General features: G+C 38.5%; 1 long non-coding RNA gene across 1 annotated transcript in view; it reads left to right on the forward strand.

The window, feature by feature from the left end:
- The window catches only part of LOC108538828 (uncharacterized), a 209,292-nt gene that overhangs the window by 7,577 nt on the left and 181,909 nt on the right, over positions 1–19,806 (forward strand). The window contains exon 2 of the long non-coding RNA XR_001888198.1: positions 17,854–18,000. This is a non-coding gene — a long non-coding RNA (uncharacterized LOC108538828). The remainder of the gene's footprint in view (positions 1–17,853; positions 18,001–19,806) is intronic.

A 19,806-nucleotide genomic window follows, 5' to 3' on the forward strand; every position in this document is an offset into this window, starting at 1 on the left:
TATATATATATATATGATGTTTATATTTATATCAACATGGGTGGGGAGATAATAGAGGGGGAAATAATGTATACATAGTGCAGGCAAAAGTCAGAAATTTTTAGTTTTCCATAAACCTATCAAGAAAAATTCAGTGTGTATTTATGTGTATGTCTGTGTGTGTGTGTGTTTAAATTCTTACTGAAAGAGATTGTTTGAGCTTAAACATAGAATTAAACTTGAATACACATTTACTTAAACCAATTCTATCCCTGTTTTGGGAAAATGTATTTTATTGAGGTAAGTATAATGCACTATGATATAAGAAATCATTACAAAATACATATTAGAAATTTAAAAAACCTGTGGGAAAATTGAAGTTTACTTAAATGTATAACAAAACATCTTTCTTCTATCGAAGTGTTTATCATTTACAGTAAAACAGTATGTTGGAACTGAAATACAGTAGCCTTCCAATTTGACTCTCTATGTGTAAAAGAATAAGCCATTTTGGACCTCTCACTTGAGTGTTTTATTGCATTTCTTGTGTTGGGTCATCAAAAATATCCTGCTGGACATAATATAATTTTGTATAAACAGTAATTCCATTCTTCCTCTACAGGATGTAAATGGAATCAGACATGCTATTGCCAAACTTAAGGATTCTACATAACTCACTCATTCTAGAGTGTACACAAAATATAAAACTGAATCTTTCAGGAAGGTGTTTAAGACAGATAAATGAGAAGGAAGACGAAAGAGAAACTAGATTTTAAAGCAAAACTGTATGTTGACAGGAACACATTCTGGTTTTTAGTCTGTTTGTTTCTACAAATAATTTCACAAATTTTTGACAATAAATTTGAGGAAAAGGAGGAAGAGCCTTTGGAGTTGCCTGGTTTCAAGAGCATGGTTTCAGAAAGTGAGTCTTGGTGTGCTGAGAAATTCTGTTAGAAAATTTCAGAGCTCAATGTATTTTTTGAGATTTGGTATCCGAAGTGCATTCCAAGATTGATAAGTAAGTTCAGGGTATTCCAAAAAAAAATAAGAAAGATAGCTTACTTTATCATAGAGAATGAGTTTTTAGACTGAACATAATTTAAAAGAGGATGTTTGAGAACACTGGAAATAGTGAATTTGTTTTTTTTTAAAGACATTGCACTTTAAACCAGGGGAGGTGGTAGTGAATTCCGCACGATGGAACAAAATGGAGAAATGACGTATCACTTTAATTTAACTCGTTTGGGATGACAGAATTCTTTCTTTTTCTTTTTTTTAAAAAAACAGAGTCCACGTAAAGGCAACCTTTTTACATTCGTTATCATCTTTTGATGAAGACATCTAACATCTGTCTAAAATTTTGGCTTTCTTTGCTATAAAAACCTTTGTTATTGATTATTTTTCATTCATATAGGATTGAACTTCAGTAGATTTACAGCCAGCAAAGTAGACTAGAAACAAGCTACTTGTTGATGAAGGTGAGGCTTGGCTAGTTCCTAGTTGTTTGAATTCACATTCCTTATAGGATATCTAAGGTACCCTCCTCATGTTACTTAGTGCTTCAGTGGCAGGGTTCTATATCCAACTGCATTTTTTAGGCTGATTAAGTGAAACAGCTCCACGGAGTTAAGGAAGGTAATCCACTAGAAACTTCCCCATTTATGTCTACCTGTCCTCATCCCTAAAAATATTGTGATGAAATTAACATATCTGTGTGTCATTTTACCTAACAATAATAATCTCCTATGATGGAGTTATAGGAAGATAACTATGGCCACTCTATACATTGATTTCGTATTGAGATAAAAAATCCTTATGAAAAAATGAAACTGAAATGAAAACTCCTTGGTATTTGTAAATATATATGCAATTTGCAAATACACACATGGAGTTTATCAGTATTATTATGCATGTAAAATATTTGCATATTAACTATTCATATAGTTAGGGTATTTGATTCAGATAGAGAGAGGATGTCATTTTTTGTTTTACAAAATGTTGGACTAAGAGCTTACTGTTTTCTGGAATCTGAAGTTCTTGTCACTTAGAACAAATGATAGCCATGCACAGCATTGGAGGAGACAGCTTCAGGTTGAGGAGACGCTCTTTGGGGTCCATTTTATTTATTTGATGTGCCTTTTTGTGCTTTCACTAGGTGACATGCTTTCCCCCTGCCTTTATTGAGCATCCCACTTTGAAAAAACAAACAAAAAGCAATGATGACTCTTCATAAAAATAAACAAAACATTCTCCTCTGTCTCTCCACTCTAGCTGTATTATCACCTTTACTCCCCATATCCCCAAATAAGGTTCTTGGTCAAAAAGGCTACATTGATCACCCAGAAATGTCTTTGCTCAAGAGTCAGAAAAAACACCTTGCATTGGAGCTCTTGAGAAGCTTCCCTTGCCCTTAGCCCAGAAGTATAATTCTCAAATCTTATCAGCAGAAAAGATGGCAAGTAGAATTGCCTTGGCGAATATTTTGCAATCAAAGTTTTTAACCAAAGAAGCCTGTCAGACAATTAACTTGGAATCCATCCCAATTATAAAGCCATTACAGAAAGTAATTAGAAAAATCTAAGGCCTAGGCTTCAACCACAAATGTCTGCATAACCCATTCAGCAAGGTTTAGAGCATTTGAACTGGACTGAGTCTTAAATGCTGCTGCATCCTGGCACTAGTCTTAGGCTCTACGCATTCCCTGACCCAGAAAGCTGGTCATTATTTTCCTAAAATAACAAAATTGGCTTCCTTCTGGAGGCTGGCTCTGACATGACCCTAGCCTGTAATTTCATCTTTCCTTACTAAAGACTCAGGGTTCAGGGTGGAGCTACTGCTCAGCAATGACTGCCTGTCTGTGAGAGGACTCAACCTCTCTTTGGAGTTCTCACCCATTCCTATTACCTGTCTTCTTAGAGAGACTTCTAAACCGGTCCCAGTAAGTCCTACCTAACCTCCTGCTATTTATGGCTATTTGTAATGGCTTCTCCTTAAGTAACTTGGCTATAACCAAAAAATATGACAGCATTAAGGGATGCACTTCTCTGATTATGTTACAAAATATTGTGACATTTGTCTTGCTGCTCTCTTTATTGCCCTCTTGGCTGGTTTGTCTTGATTAAGTCAGTTGACATTTGAAGAGGACCATATAGCAAGGAACAGAAAAATAGCCTGCAACCAATATCCAGTAAGGAACTGAGGCTTTTGGTCCTAAAGACTTTGAGGTCCTGACTCAACAAACAACCACACAACTTTAGAAGTGGATCCTTCCTCAGTCATAGATCAGATGAGACCTTTAGTCAGTGCCACCTGGATGCAGTTTTGCGAGGGACCCTGAAACAGGGGACCCAGTTAAGTTATGCATAAATTTCTGACCCACAGAAACTGTGACGTAATATGTGTGTGTTTGTGTGTGTGTGTGTGTGTGTGTGTGTATGTTATCATAGCAAAATACACAAAACATAAAATTGACTACTTTAACCATGGACTTCTGTGATAGTAAGTACATTTACATTCTTGTGCAATAATATGGTTTGGCTGTGTCTCCACCCAAATCACATCTTGAGTTGTAGCTCTCAGAGTTTTCACAGGTTGTGGGAGGGATACAGTGGGAGACAATGGAATCACGGGGGTGGTTTCCCCCTTACTGTTCTTGTGGTAGTGAATAAGTCTCATGAGATCTGATGGTTTTATAAAGGGAAACCCCTTTTGCTTGGCTCTCATTGTGTCTTGTCTGCCACCATGTAAGACATGCCTTTCACCTTCTGCCATGACTGTGAGGCCTTCCCAGCCACATGAAATTGTGAGTCCATTAAACTTCTTTTTCTTTATAAATTACCAAGTCTCAGGCATGTCTTTATCAGCAGTGTGTAAATGCACTAAAACATGCAACTATCACCAACCATCCATCTTCATAATATTTTCATCTTCCCTAACTGTTGTTCCTTATCATTAAATACAAGTCACCATTAATTATACTTTTTCCCCAGCCTCTGGCAACCACTATTCTACTCTGTCTCTATGATGTTGTCTACTCCAGGTTATCTCATATAAGTCGAATGATACAGTATTTGCTCCTTTGTGACTGGCTTACTTTGTTTAGCATTATGTCTTCAGATTTCATCTAGTTTGCAGCATGTGTCAGACTGTCCTTCCTTTTTAAGACTGCATAATATTTCTTTGTCCATTCATCCATCAATGGACACTTGGGTTGCTTTCACCTTTTGACCATTGTGAATAATGTGGCTATGATCATGGTCTTACAAATGTCTGTTTGTGTTCTTGCTTTCGGCTGTTTTAAATATACAGTCATATGTGGTAATTTACTGTCTAATTTTTTTGTGTGTAATCATCACACTGGTTTATAGTCACTAGATTTTGTGGTAAATTGCTGCACTGTAATAGATAGGCATAGCTTCTAGAAAAGTGAAACAAACAACAAACAAACAAAAACACATCCTTGTACTAATGGAGCTTATAGCCTAGTAGGGGAGATAGAAATAATCAAATGCTCCTGGCACTGGATGAATATTCACAACTTTTGTGCATATGGAAAGAGAGAAGTGTATGGCATAATGGGATTTGTAAAAGTGGCTGTTATCCAGCCTAGGAAGTGGGGCTTGCTCTCAATCCACCCAAGCAGGAGGAGTAACTTTGGACAAGCCAGCTGGCTAACAGCGTGTAGCACAGATTGAACAGAACGAAGTTTCTTGCTTTGAGATCTTATCCTTTCTTTGCAGCAGAAGACGCCTACCATGAAAGAAGAGAAGAAAGCACATTATCAATGCTTCATATGCAACCATATCCGATGCCAACAGCCTAGCCTTCCCTCTTCTTGTGTGCTGCTGTTACAGTGACAGCATTGATTGCATATTCGTAGTAAAGATTTCACTGGACTGGGTATTATTTTTTGTTTATTTTGTTTGTTTTATTTTGTTTTCATTTTTATTTTATTATATTTATTTATTTATTTTTGATACAGTCTCACTGTGTCGCCCGAACTAGAGTGCAGTGGCGCCATGTCGGCTCACTGCAACCTCCGCCTCCCAGGTTCAAGAGATTCTCCCACATTATCCTCCTGAGTAGCCAGGATTATAGGCATGAACCACCATGCCTGGCTAATTTTCATGTTTTTAATAGAGACAGGATTTCACCATGTTGGCCAGGCTGGTCTTAAACTCCTGGCCTCAAGTGACCCGCCCACTTCAACCTCCCAAAGTGCTGGGATTACAGGCGTGAGTCACTGCACCAGGCTATTTTGTTTTTAAATAGACAACATTTTCTGCTTTGTTAATTTACAGATTTATTTTGTTAATTAACAGATGTGAATCTTAGTATCCCTCAAAGCAAATAATTAGAAAGACTCAGTGTTACTCGAGTTGAATGTAGAAACTGAACAGACAATGGTAGACCCTCCTCCTATTAAGACTACTTGAAGTTTGGTTTTGCTTTGTTTTAGTTTTAGGCCCTTCATGTCTCTCAAATGGACTTATAGCCTATTTTGGGTTGAAATCCTCAATGATTGGCAGCTAAGCTACAAAATATAAAGAACGAAAATATTTGCCCTGTGTCTTGGAGTTTCCTTTGAAAATATTTTGAATTCTAGATATATGTACAATCATTCAGAAATAATTTTACTCACAAGTTTTATTTTTATATCTTCTCCATCAGAAATACATAATACAAAAACAAACTAAATGCATTAAGAAAATGAATTTTGGGCTAGGCGCGATGGCTCAGGCCTGTAGTCCCAGCACTTTGGGAGGCTGAGGCAAGAGGATCATTTGAGGTTAGGAGTTTGAGACCAGCCCGGTCAACATCACAAAACCCTGTCTCTACTAAAAATACAAAAATTAGCCAGGCATGGTGGCACTTGTCTGTAAGACCAGCTACTCAGGAGCCCTCAGCAGGAGAATTGCTTGAACCCGGGAGGCGGGTTGAACTCCAGCCTGAGCAACCTAGTCAGACTCCATCTCAAAAAAAAAGAAAGTAATGAATTTTGAATTTCACTTGCCCAGTTAATTGGGATTCCCCACTCTGGTGTTTTTTTTCTGCCACAGGCATGCACAACCTCTCTTCTCACAGCTGGTCCTGGGATGTTACTAAAGCCATGATTTAAATAGTTTTGATTTTTTTTTTTTTTCCTTTTTGCCTGCTGTCAGGCTGTGATAACTCCAGTGCTAATTGGCTACATGATTTGAAACTGCATTTTCTATATCCTATTTTTAGAGTGACAACATGAGAAGTGACAAATGAAGCAATTGATTTCAGGAAAAAAAGAAGACACATAGATAGCAAAAAGGCACAGACCAAATAGCAAAAGACACTGAGTATTAAAATGAAATTAATACTCACCATTAAAAATGAAGCACACACATAAATAAGGATGAGTAGAGTTGAACTACAGGTAAGCTGTAGGTAATCGTATACCAGTGTAAACTCATACAATAAATTAGCATAGTTTTGAGTCATAGATTTTCACAGAATAAAGGGAATATTTGAATTCCCAGAGGATTCATTGCAAGGTAACTTCAATATGGAGTTACTCTAAAGCATTATAAATGAAATTGTTTATAAGTTCTACACTGTCCATCCAAGAATGGGCTGTTACTCTTGTATGAAGGCAGGATGAACAAAATTGGAAGTAGTCAGATTCTAGAACCCCTTAATACCCAGTGTGTACTCTTCTCCAGAAAAAAAAGATCCATATGTTGTTTTAGTATCCCTCGTAATCACTTGAAATTCAGGTTTGAAGTTAGTGTTTCAGCCAAGAGAGGTTCTCTGTCGTGACCCTCCTGGAAGCTGACCCTACACATCTGATATTTAGCCTCTAAAGGATCTGGACCAAGACAGGATTAGTGAATATCTCAAGTACAATCAAGAATGTAAGAGAATATAAGTACAAAAGAGAAAGTGCATTTTTTTTTTCTTTTTTTCCTCTCCCAAGCATTATGTTTTCTGAAGCTTTCTGGGCCTTACTTTTGTTGCTTATTTGTTACTTCTTGAAAATAATAGAGGTTTTCTCATTTGCTCATCAAATGTTGCTCATCAAATATTGAGTTTCTTTATAGCAGCACTAGTCTCTCAGGAAATTGCTTATCAAATATTGAGTTTCTTTACAGCAGCATTAGTCTCTCAGGAAACAACAGTATGGTCATACTAGGGGAGCCAATTGAAGAGGATGTCAGGATATGTAAGGTTCTTTCACAACTCAACCTGATATGACTTAGAGAGGATTAAACTTTTCTTCCAACCTATGCATCTGAAGGTCTATCTTCGTATGTCTATTAAGAATGGAAGGGAGTGAGCTGAGAGCAAATCTCTCCTCCTAAGTTTTTAAGGGAAGTCTGGCTTTAATTAACACTGGAATTAAAAGCAGATTTTGAATTTTTAAAAACTTTATTGCAAAGCTGTCTAATGCCGTATTTATTTAGAGGTGCTACATACTGGGTTGTGGGAAACAAAGAAAATATGGGAACTTAGTGATCCAGTTAACCTCTCTACCTGTCAGTGAGCAAATAATCTCTGCCCTATAGTGTCTGACTCTCCTGATGTCAGGGGTTTTGTATCTGGCTGCCTTGATCACCAGCTCTATACCTGAAAGATTCCCCAAGCATTAGACCACCAGTCTAGGGCTTCAGTTAGACTTAACATAGAATTATAAAACACTGCCCCTTTGCTCAAAGAGTTTATTATAGTCTATTTGAGAGACTATACACTTACACACACACATATATATAGATAAAAACACACATTTATGCATAAATACACACATATATACACACATACACATAATATATGTAGATTTATATACATACATTTATATATGTATATAAAATATATGTGTATAATATCTATACATATATGTATACATATATACATATATAGCTATTTATATTCATATACATATATGTCATCTTATTCTCTGTGTATGTGTTTATATACATACATATATACATACTCCCAATATATAACCTACTGTCTCTGTGTATCTGAATACACACAGACACACACACACACAGAGACATATAAAATATGTGTATGTATATATATGTGAAGGAGTTAGTAGGAAGAATTTAAGGAAATGTAGTGATTTTAGTGTATACAAATCTGAGTTTGCAACCAGACCCACTAGAGGGTGATGCTGAATAGAACCTCTGCCTTCTCTCATTCTCAATTATTTAATCTGGAAAATGGGAACAAATGCAATATTTACAATTCTCTCTATTCAATCTTCCAGAAACAAAGAACTCCCTTTACATGATTTATTCCCAAATGGTTAGACTCCCCAGTGGGTGAGATTTGCACTGTGCACACATCAATTTCAATAAGAAAAGACAGATATTTCTTTAATGGAAACACCCTAGTCAGTGGCACAGCCATGATTGGGACAGCAGTCTCCTAATTTATGTGTATTTGACTTATTCAATGGATTGAGCATCAACTATGATAGGTTAGAGGATATAATGGAAGGAACAATCATAAATTATTTTTGCCATCATGGAGTTTATACTCTGAAAGCTGGCACTCTGAGAGGAGACAGGCACACATTCACACAAGCACACACAAACACATACTAATTAAAAGTATAACTTCAGAGGTATATTATGTTAGGAAACCATAACATAGATTGTTTTGACTTTGGGAGGTAGGAGTATGACAGAGAAGGTACGGAAAGATGAGCTGTAATGTTGCGGGAAGTCAGTGACCCCAAATGGAGGGACTGGCTGGAGCCGAGCAGAAGAGCATAAATTGTGAAGATTTCATGGACATTTATCAGTTCCCAAAACTAATACTTTTATAATTTCTTACACTTGTCTTTACTGCAGTCTCAGAACATAAATTGTGAAGATTTCATGGACATTTATCACTTCCCCAGTCAATACTCTTATAATTTCTTATGCCTGTCTTTACTTTAATCTCTTAATCATGTTATCTTTGTAAGCTGAAAATGTACGTCACCTCAAGACCACTGTTGTACAAATGGATTGTAAAACCTGTGTGTGTTTGAACAATATGAAATCAGTGCAGCCTGAAAAAGAACAGCGGTTTTCAGGGAACAAGGGAAGATAACCATAAGATCTGACTGCCTGCAGGGTCAGGCAGAATAGAGCTGTATTTTTCTTCTTGCAGGGAGCCTATAAGCAGACGTGTGAGTAGGAGAAATATCGCTGAATTCTTTTTCCAGCAAGAAATATTAATAATAATAAGAAATATTAATATTAATATTCCTGGGGAAGGGATGCATTCCTGGGGGTAGGTCTATAAATGGCTGCTCTGGGAGTGTCTGTCTTATGCGGTTGAGATAAGGACTGAAATACACCCTGGTCTCCTGCAGTACCCTCAGGCTTACTAGGATTGGGAAATTCCAGCCTGGTAAATTCTAGTCAGACCAGTTGTCTGTCTCGAATCCTATTTCCTGTTAAGATGTTTATCAAGATAATGCATGCACAGTGGGACATAGACCCTCATCAGTAATTCTAATTTTGCCTTTGCCTTGTGATCTTTATGGCCCTTTGAAGCATGTGATCCTTGTGACCTACTCCCTGTTTATACACCCCCTCCCCTTTTAAAATCCCTAATAAAAACTTTCTGGTTTTGCAGCTCGAGGTCACCATCACAATCCTACCAATATGTGATGACACCCCCTAGAAGCCCAGCTGTAAAATTTCTCCCTTTGTACTCTTTCTCTTTATTTCTCAGACCGGCTGACACTTAGGAAAAATAGAAAGAACCTATGTTGAAATATTGGGGGCTGGTTCCCCCAATACTATAACATCAAAGATGATTTGGGGTGAAATGTGGGTGGGTAGGAGAGAGAAGAGATGATGAAGCAGGAAATGTAAGGAGTGCACAAGGCATAGAGCAGATGAATGTGGCTGGTTTGCTTGAGTAAAAAAGAGAAAGAGGAGTGTAAGATGAAGCTGGAGAGATAGCCAGTAGTTAGACTATGAAGGTGCCTACAAATTATGTAACTGTCATAAAAATTCTTTTCTATTTTAGGAACAATGAGAAACCTTTGAAGAAGTGGTAGAAGCTAGGGAAAGTGGATGACATGATCAGAGATCATGAGATGACTTTTAGATGTAATGTTCTTTTTACGTGTAATGTAGGAAATTGATGGTTTGGGGGATAATGTGGATTAGGGACACCAGTTAGGAGACTCTTGAAACTTTATAGAAACCATTTTTAGACTATGGTAGCATGGACAAAGGTGCTGGTGGCAGAGGGTGTATTATTTTCCTATGAATGCTCTAACAAATTACCACACGTTTGGTGGCTTGAATAACAGAAATGTATTCCATTACAGTTCTGCAGCCAGAAATCCAAAATGAGTTTCATGTGATCAAAACCCAGGTGTTCATCTATTGACAGCCCCTTCTGGAGGCTCTGGGGAGAATCCATTCCTATCCTTTTCCCACTTTGGTGGCAGCTCCTCTCTCTGCCAGGTCCCAAGGTCCATAAACTGTGTGAGTTTTGCATTCAGGACTCGCTAGGCAGTGACACCCTCCTATAGGTGTTCTGTTCCATGAAAGGAAATGGAAAGAGGGAAGTCAGTACTTTGACTCAACTCTAGTTTGACCTCTTGATTATACTACTGCAGTAAGTCATTCAGTCCTTGGCAATTACTTTTGTTTTTGGCTTATTGCTTTAATTGATTATTCAAATATCACCTCAGTTGAGTTCCTGATGACTGGCATTCTTACTCCGAGACAGGGTCGGGTACCTACCATCAACAACATCACTATATGATGAGATGAGATGAGAAACTGGATTTCTGGAAGGGCTCACTTTTTTGGAGAAAGCTCCTTTTACTAAGAGAACACTTGAAATTGTCTTCCTCCAAGCCTGTCCCCATCTCAGGCCTCTCTGGAGACTGGCCTCACTCTGGGGTGCCTGGCTCTCTAGTCTTCTTTCTCTCAGGCTTCAACTCTGCATCCCATGTCCCACTCACTTTTCCATTTTGGTTTCTGTTCTTCCTTGATGAGCTCGCACTGCATTTCAGGCCTCTAGTATCTGTCTTCTCTCCTGCAGTAGCCAGATCCAACAGCCATGTGCCAGTCTGGTAAGTCTAACATAAAAATAAAATCTCTTATAGCTTCCTGAAATCACTTCCTCCTGTGACTACTCAGACTCACCCAGGAACCCATCAGACCCCAAGGACACAATGAATAAGACTAGCACCATCCCTACTCTCACAGGGCTTATATTCTAGCTGGAAAAATTACTATTAAACAGTAAAATAAATATGCAATGGACAGGCTAGAAAGATTATGCTTCTATTTCTAGGGCTCATTTATTATTTGTTTTCTTCCCATGAGGTGTAGCAAGAACACCAGAGAGACCCGATCATGAGGACAAAGACTTTAGGTTAAACCAGGGTCTCTCTTCCTTGTTACCTTAGCGCAGATCACAAAACAAAGTTATTTCTGTAAGTCAGGGATTTTCCCCAATGGTCTGACAAAGACGGGGTGACACTTGCTTGTTGGTATCACTAAGGAAGCTTTATAGAAGCATTTTCTTTCATTACCGAAATGTGATCCGGGGCACAGGTCTTCAGAAAGAAGGCAGGTTTTCCTGTGGGGGTTTCATCTGAAAGCAACACTAGAGCTGCTCACTTGATTTTTTTTTTTTTTTTCAGATGGAGTCTCTCTCTGTCACCCAGGCTGGAGTATAGTGGCATGATCTTGGCTCACTGCAACCTCCACCTCCCAGGTTCAAGCGATTCTCCTGCCTCAGCCTTCCAGGTAACTGGGATTACAGGTGCACACCACCATGCCTGGCTAATTTTTGTATTTTTAGTAGAGATGGTGTTTCACCATGTTGGTCAGGCTGGTCTCAAACTTCTGACCTTGTGATCCACCTGCCTCAGCCTCCCAAAGTGCTGGGATTACAAGCATGAGCCACTGCACCCAGCCTTGAACTCTTTACCCTATGGCCACCTGCAAGATCATCTGCCTTCATCTCCTAGACCAACCTTGCACAGAAGGGCTCAGTATTCCCATGCTTGCTTGTGAGCCATCACTGGCCTGAGGTCTCATTCAAACCAAAGCACTTAAGGCATATCTCTAGGTTCTTTTAACCTATTATCTCAATCCCTACAAAACTGAGGCCCTGTCCAGTTTTCTTCAGGTTTCTCTCCAAGCTCTGGAATCTTATCTTTGCAACCTCCCTTAGGGCCATGATCTAGCTACCTAGCCTGTACATTTCATGATGCCAAATGTGTGTCTGCTTACACTCGTCCAAACTGCTGGGCCTGGATTCTTCTCTGCTGCCATACCTCAGAATTTCCAGAATGAACAGCTGGCCTGGATCATGGCCTTTTGCTTAAGGCCCAAATGTGGGGCTGGACTTTTTGCCTGCAAGAACACCTGGATCTGTACAGAGGACCTAGTTAGCAGCCAGCCCTAGTGCTGCCGAGCCTGTGCAGCTGGATCTCTTCATGTCCCATCTTTACCATCATGGCAGGAGGCTGGCCTGAGAATATGCCCCTTCAATATACATGCTACCATTACCTCCTATAGTGCATGAGCCCCTCTTTTAGTGTAAGCATTGCTCTCTCAGATTAAATGTAGAAGCATTATGAGAGAGAAGCCTAGAGAGAATATTTAGGGTAAAGAACAAACCAGTAGCCTTAATGTAATATCTCAGACTCTACAGAATGAGATATTCTCTAGGCAAATGACATTCTCTAGACAAATGATGGTGACATCTTATTTAGAGTCTTAGATGAACCAGATGGCATAGCTGGATCATGACTCACAGCAAGGTTTCTACCTTTATTCACCTTACAATGAGGAAAAATGTATAGAGTTAGCAACTGACTGTTCCAAAGTACCCTGAGGACACACAGTCTCTTCTCTAATAAGGAGATACTTTATCCAGAGTGACAGATTGCTCAGAAGGTCACATTTTCTCCATGTGATCAGGCTGAATTTTATGATGTAGCAGGTTGATAGAGGGACCATTTCTGCAATCGGGACATCACATCATGAGCCCAAAGGACTTTGTTCAGAGGAAGGAGAGACGCTTGAAGACTATAATGAGGAGGAAGATTGGTGTGAAGCTTTCTTCAAGAGAACACTCCATCTGTATCTCTCCAACTGTGGTAAGCCCATGGGTGGGTTTGTGTTCCTATCGTGGAAGGACAATTAGGAAACATATGAATCCTGCAGCACCCCACATATTTTATTCTAAACGACATAATTTATCTAATTCTCATTCAGTTTTAAAATATAATAATCATGAAATCCTAAGTATTTTATATATTTTTTGACAATTATATAATAACGTATTCAAGCAACATGCAAATCAGAAAAAAAGACAACTAAAGTTTACATAAGGGTAAAGCCAACCCTCATGAAAGTGTAAATCCTTTTTTCCATTAATTGATTAAACAAAATATAAACATTAGTATCACTATGAAGAAAAAATGAAATCATTTATAAACTCTCTAAAAGAAGTATCTAAACATCTTTCTATATGTGCTTCCTCACATTTTCCTATCAGTTTTATATACTCTGTTCAAAAATAAGTTCATGTTGTCATCTTTATTAACTTTTTTTTTTCTTTGTTTGTTTTTGAGATGAAGTCTTGCTCTGTCACCCAGGCTGGAGTGCAGTAGCGCAAGCTAGGCTCACTGCAAGCTTCACCTCCTGGGTTCACACCATTCTCCTGCCTCAGCCTCCCAAGTAGCTGGGACTACAGGCACCTGCCACTACAACTGGCTAATGTTTTATATTTTTAGTAAAGACAGGGTTTCACCGTGTTAGCCAATATGGTCTAGATCTCCTGACCTCATGATCTGCCCGCTTTGGCTCCCCGAAGTGCTGGGATCATTAACTTATTTTTTAAACTTAAGAGTTTAACATTGATATGCTTTTGCATTATTCATGTTTCCATATTCTTAAATTCATTCTGTCATGATATGTTGAAAGCTAGGTTGCATTAAATTAAATCAATGTATTGGTTCTTAACCAATCTTAGATCTATCTATCTATCTGATATATTTTGGATGTCTCCTTCGATTCTCTTGTTGGGACACAATCCCCAGTGTTGGATGTGGGGCCTGATGAGAGATGTTTGGGTCATGAGGATAGATCCCTCATGGCTGGGTGCTGTCTTCACAATAGTGAGTGAGTGCTTGTGAGATCTGGTTGTTTAAAACTGTGTGGCACCTCCCCCTGATTCTCTTGCTTCTTTTGCTCCCTCTCTCACTATGTGAAATGCTTGCTCCCCATTTTCCTTCTGCCATGATTATAAGCTTCCTGAGACCTCACCAGAGACTGAGCAGATGCCAGAGCCATGCTTCCTGTACAGCCTGCAGACACATGAGCCAATTAAACCTCTTTTCCTTATAAATTATCTAGTCTCAGATATTTCCTTATAGCAATGCAAGAATAGCCTAAAATGCTATCTGTCCATCTACATATATATATGTAATAGGAATTGGTTCATGCAATTGTGGAGGCTGAGAGGTCCCACTCTGCAAGCTGAAAGACCAGGAAAGCTGATGGTGCAATTCATTCCAAGTCTAAAGGCCTGAGAGTTGGCAGGGATACTGGAGTAAGTTCTGGTCTTTGTCCAAAGAACGGAGAACCAGGGTCACTGATGTCTGAGTGAAGAAGGAATTGGTGTCCCAGCTCAAGCAAAGACCAAATTAACCCCTTATCCACTTTTTGTCCTATTTAGGCCCTCAAGGGATTGGACAATGGCTACCATCATTGTTGAAAACAATCTTCTTCACTCAGTCTATCAATTCAAATGCTAATCTCTGCCAGAAAAGCCATCACAGATGCACCCAGAAGTAATGTTTTGCCAGTTCTCTGAACATACCTTAGCTCAGTCAGGTTGACACATAAAATCAACCATCATAATGATATTTTTAGTTTTTTAAAATTATCAACAATGCTCTTCCGAATACTCATATATTTATATTTGTATGCAGTTTTAAAATCATTTATTTGGTTAAATTCTTAAGGGGGATTCTTAAGTCAAATGATAGAGATATATGTTTCCATTAATTTGCTTGGCAAATGAGGAACAAAGAGAGAGTAATTTAGCATTTTTCATCCTTTGTCCTTAGCTATAATTTATGCCATAAATATGCTAAGATAGATATACATACACACAAAACATTAGGTAAATAACTAATGTCTTAATTAAATTTTCATGTCTAATAATATGTGAAAGTTACTTTTATCATCCTGTTTTCCAAATTAGGATCATTTTGAGGAAAAGGTCTTTTCATAACATATAGTCTTAAAACACCTTATATCTTAGAAGATGACTACACACATAGCTACACACACACATTGACTTTCACAGCACAGATGGCTTTCAATAGCATTTTTGTATACTGTCCTCCTAAATAACGCATTATATATATATATACACACACACAGTATGTGTATATATATAGACAGATAAATAGATGAACGTTTAGCTATATATATATGCATATATATATACATGATATATTATCTATTACTGATTCCACATCATTCTAAAGTATACTGGTGAGCAAATTAGAAATGTCATTAATTTCATATTGTACTAAAATATATTGATGAGAAATTTGGATTCATATTTAAGAGGGAGTTTATTTTAGTAGCACAAACATGTCACATGAAACCTAACATGCAGAAATAAAATGTTGCGTTTGGGACAGAAAGCTAGGCTAAGCTTAGAGAAAGTTCCTCCAAAGACCACCATATCTGCTGAAAGTCCAGATGAATTCATCCTAGATCTGCAAGCACCATAGGGAAGCAAAGATGGGTCACTGTTACATAGTCTCAGGCACACACTCTGGGGATAGTTTCTTACACACTTACCCACGTGCTTACACACATAGATGTGTGAATCTCCACATGCTCTATGTACTATTTCTTAAATATATTTCCACTGGTCTTCTAGGGGTAAAGCCTAGAGAACTAGCCTAGTGGAGTGATGAAGCCTGCTGTCACTGGAGTCAAAATGCCGATATTAAATCGTGATTCCATCACCCATCAACAGGTAGTCTTAAGTAATTCACTATTTTAACATCTCAAAGCCTTAACTCAGCCTTAAAATCTAAGCCTGAGTGTTTTCATCTATAAAATGAGGGTGATGCTAGTAGAGTCTGCCTCTCAGGGCTGTTGAAAGATTTTAAAGCTCTTAACATCTAGTAAACACTCAAAAGGGGCTAGGAATTATTATTAATACTATTTTTCTTTGTTTTAGGATTATTTTATTTTATTTCATTTCATTTCATTGTTATTATTTATTTTTGAGACCAAGTCTCACTCTGTTGCCCAGGAGGGAGTGCAGTAGCATAATCTCAGCTCACTGCAACCTCTGCCTACTGGGTTCAAGCGATTCTCATGCCTCACCCTCCTAACCAACTGGGACTACAGTGTGCAACACCATGCCTAGCTAATTTTTGTATTATTAATAGAGATGGGGTTTCATTCACCATGTTGGCCAGGCTGGTCTGGAACTGCTGACCTCAGGTGATCTACGTGCCTTGGCCTCCCAAAATACTCGGATTACAGGCATGAGCCACCGTGCCCTGCCTTAGCATTATTTCAATACTCAAAACGTCCTAAACGTTTTAGTGCCAGGCCAGTAGTCTCCCTTTATTTATTTATTTATTTATTTATTTATTTATTGAGATGGAGTTTTGCTCTTGTTGCTCAGACTGGAGTGCAATTGCATGATCTCAGCTCACTGCAACCTCTGCCTCCTGGGTTCAAGAGGTTCTTCTGCCTCAGCCTCCCGAGTAGCTGGGACTACGGGCATCCGCCACCACACCCAGCTAATTTTGTATTTTTAGTAGAGACAGGGTTTCTCCATGTTGGTCAGGCTGGTATTGAACTCCCAGTCTCAGGTGATCTGCTCGCCTCAGCCTCCCAAAGTGCTTGGATTACAGGTGTGAGCCACTGCGCCCGGCCTCCCATTATTAGGAAATAGTAGTGAGACAGGTGGGAGAGGGTCCCCGGAAAAACTCCAACCAGCCTGAGCACTGGGGTGGAGAGCCTTGGGGAGATTGCCCATTTGCAGCAGAGGGGAACCTGGCCCCTGTTCTTGCTGTGTGGAACCTGAGATACCTGGGTGGGAAACACTCTAAGGGGGCCTCTGGACTTGTGGGGTGTCCTTGTTTCCCCCTTTTCTTCCTTTTCACCCAACAAAACCCTGTCTTACTCACCATACAAATTGTCTGCAAGCCTAAATATTCGTGGCCATGGGACAAAGAACCCCATCTTTAGCTGAACTAAGAAAAAGTCCTGCAACTGTAGCACATCAACATAAAATAATTCAGTGTAAACCTAAAGTCATAATTAACAGTAAAAATAGCTTATGGCCAAAACTACAGGTGGGATTTCACATGGCAGATGTCCTAAATGGATTTTAAGCTCAAAGTTGGAATATCTCATACCAGCTTTTAGAATTATGCAACTAGTTGCAGTGAGCCGAGATCACGCCATTGCACTCCAGCCTGGGTGACAAGAGTGAAACTCGGTCAAAAAAAAAAAAAAAATTATGCAACTAGAGTTCTCATTCTTCATCCAGACTTTCTAGTCAGTGACCTCAAGCCTGGGTTGAAGTATATGTTTTGTCACTAGTTCAAGTCAATTAATTTTCGTTCAATAAAGATAATATCAGATATATCAGGAACATCACACCTAATTGACAGGGGATTACCATCTGGTGAAACCTTGGGCAATTAATGCCTCTGAAGTTTTAACTAAACCTCTCAAGCAGGCCTGACTGCACTATGGAGAGCTGGTGAGATTTAGAAGAGATGACAGACATGCAATTGAATGGAAGACCACAAAGCAGGAGCTAGTTAGCAATCATCAAAATAAATATCACCATCACCCCCTCTTTTTACAGATCATTGTCTGTTAAGACCCAATCTCAGAGAAGTTAAAGAGCTTTCATCACCATACTTTCAGGGTCAATTCATCTCTGAAAAGGAACAGATGGGGAAGAATTATTCAATTCACAGTTGACTTGTCATAAATTCCAAGATCTTGGACTGTAAGTAAATGACCTTGCTTATGAAATCACAAATTTCCTTCTGTGGGAAAGTAAAATTGTTGTCACTAGCCCAAAGTCTAAATACACACTCACCTTGCATATATATTCAGATGCTAGTCAGGGAAGAATCTGCTTCTGTAAAAGGTTTGCAAGGTGCATGTGGTTTGCAAAGTGGCTGTGGTGGTTATTGATGGTGAGGGGGAGGAGGGGGAGAACGAGAGAACTAAATAGGTTCCCTGAGAGTTAGCCTGTTTAAATTGCTAGCATTAGTTGTGTCAGTCTTCAGCCTAATCAAAAGCTCACAACAAATGTTTCAATGGAAAAAACAAACAAACAAACAAACAAAAATCCTTTAAATGGCAGGAACAAAGCAGAAAAAGAGGGAAAATAAAACAACCTGCAGTTGTGGAAGGACTCCTGCTCCAAGTACACAGCAGTCTGTCCCAGACTGAGCAATTCTAGGCGCAGTGTAGAAACAGGCAGTTGATGAGAAGGGGCACACCAGGCTGTCAGCTTCTCCATAGCCTACCTGAGGTTCATCTCTATAGGAAGAAGATGTACTTTATATTAATATTTGTACAAAATTGATGAACTAAACCAAATAGACAACTGAGAATCTGGCTCAGTAACTGCCAAATTCCAGCCTCACATTGGTCAAATTGCACTGTATTTTTTCTTCTATGAGAAAAACAAGAACAAAAGCAAATCTGGATATTTTCATATAATCTCAAACCATCTATTGAAATAGAATGAAAAAGGGCAAGGCTGGAGAAGTTGGGCTTCTACTTATAGAAGAAAAACTTTGACTTTATATTTAAATATTTGAACATACATTCATGATAGAGGAAAAGATCTATTATGTTTTTGCTACAGAGTATAGTATTCCCTGTTTCCTTTTATTTCACCAACAATATACATACTGCCTGTATGATTGAGCAGTTATTAAGTAGGAGGAAAATAAAATTCAAGAATTGTCCAAATAGATTTTTGAAATTAGCAAACTTTACAAGTAGAAAAGAGGCTTGTAAAAACCAAGTAAACAGCTATATATATATATATACATATATATATGTGTGTATATATATGTGTATGTGTATATATATATATAAAGTACAAGGACAGTGAGGAAAATTTTGGTTAGTGACTCTCAAATATAATGAAAAGTGAATATCTGTTCATTTTTATCTCAAAAGTAAATTTCATCTCCACACATTTGAAAGAAAACCAAGCAGCATTAGGGTCATATTCAGAGAGGAATAGAGATCACCTAAGACTCCAAACCACTGTCATATTTTAATGACACAATAATATAACGAATTAGATACAGTCCTAATTTGTTAAAGATGTTGAACAGCACTAACAGGACCACCTAGATGGTGGTGAGATTGGCTTCAGATTAAGATTGGCCTCACTGGGTGAAAAATACAAAAGCATGTAAAGTTTTCTGTAAATATATAAATCCAAGTATGTATGTTTGAAAGTTTCTCAGGTTGCTTTTTCCCTAGCCTAGTCACAGAACACTGTAAATAAATCAGTGCTATCAGATTCTCATAGTTCCACCCCACTCTGCCAGTCAGTATTTCTGCAATAACTGTTTCCCTGGGAAATAGTAGGGTTCCCACCTTGGCAGTGGTTGATAGATGAAAATAAATTGTAGAGTCCATCAAAATCCACTACTGCCTCCAGCTTACTTCACCTTTTTGAGAGACCAGGATCACAGAGAGGAAGGGTAGAGGGACCTGTTAACACTCCCCTTTTTCACATTGTTGTTTGATAATCCCTGGGGATAATACAGGGTATTCTGGA

Source organism: Rhinopithecus bieti, unplaced genomic scaffold (assembly GCF_001698545.2).
Source record: "Rhinopithecus bieti isolate Rb0 unplaced genomic scaffold, ASM169854v2 scaffold_13348, whole genome shotgun sequence".
NCBI classification, from domain to species: domain Eukaryota; kingdom Metazoa; phylum Chordata; class Mammalia; order Primates; family Cercopithecidae; genus Rhinopithecus; species Rhinopithecus bieti.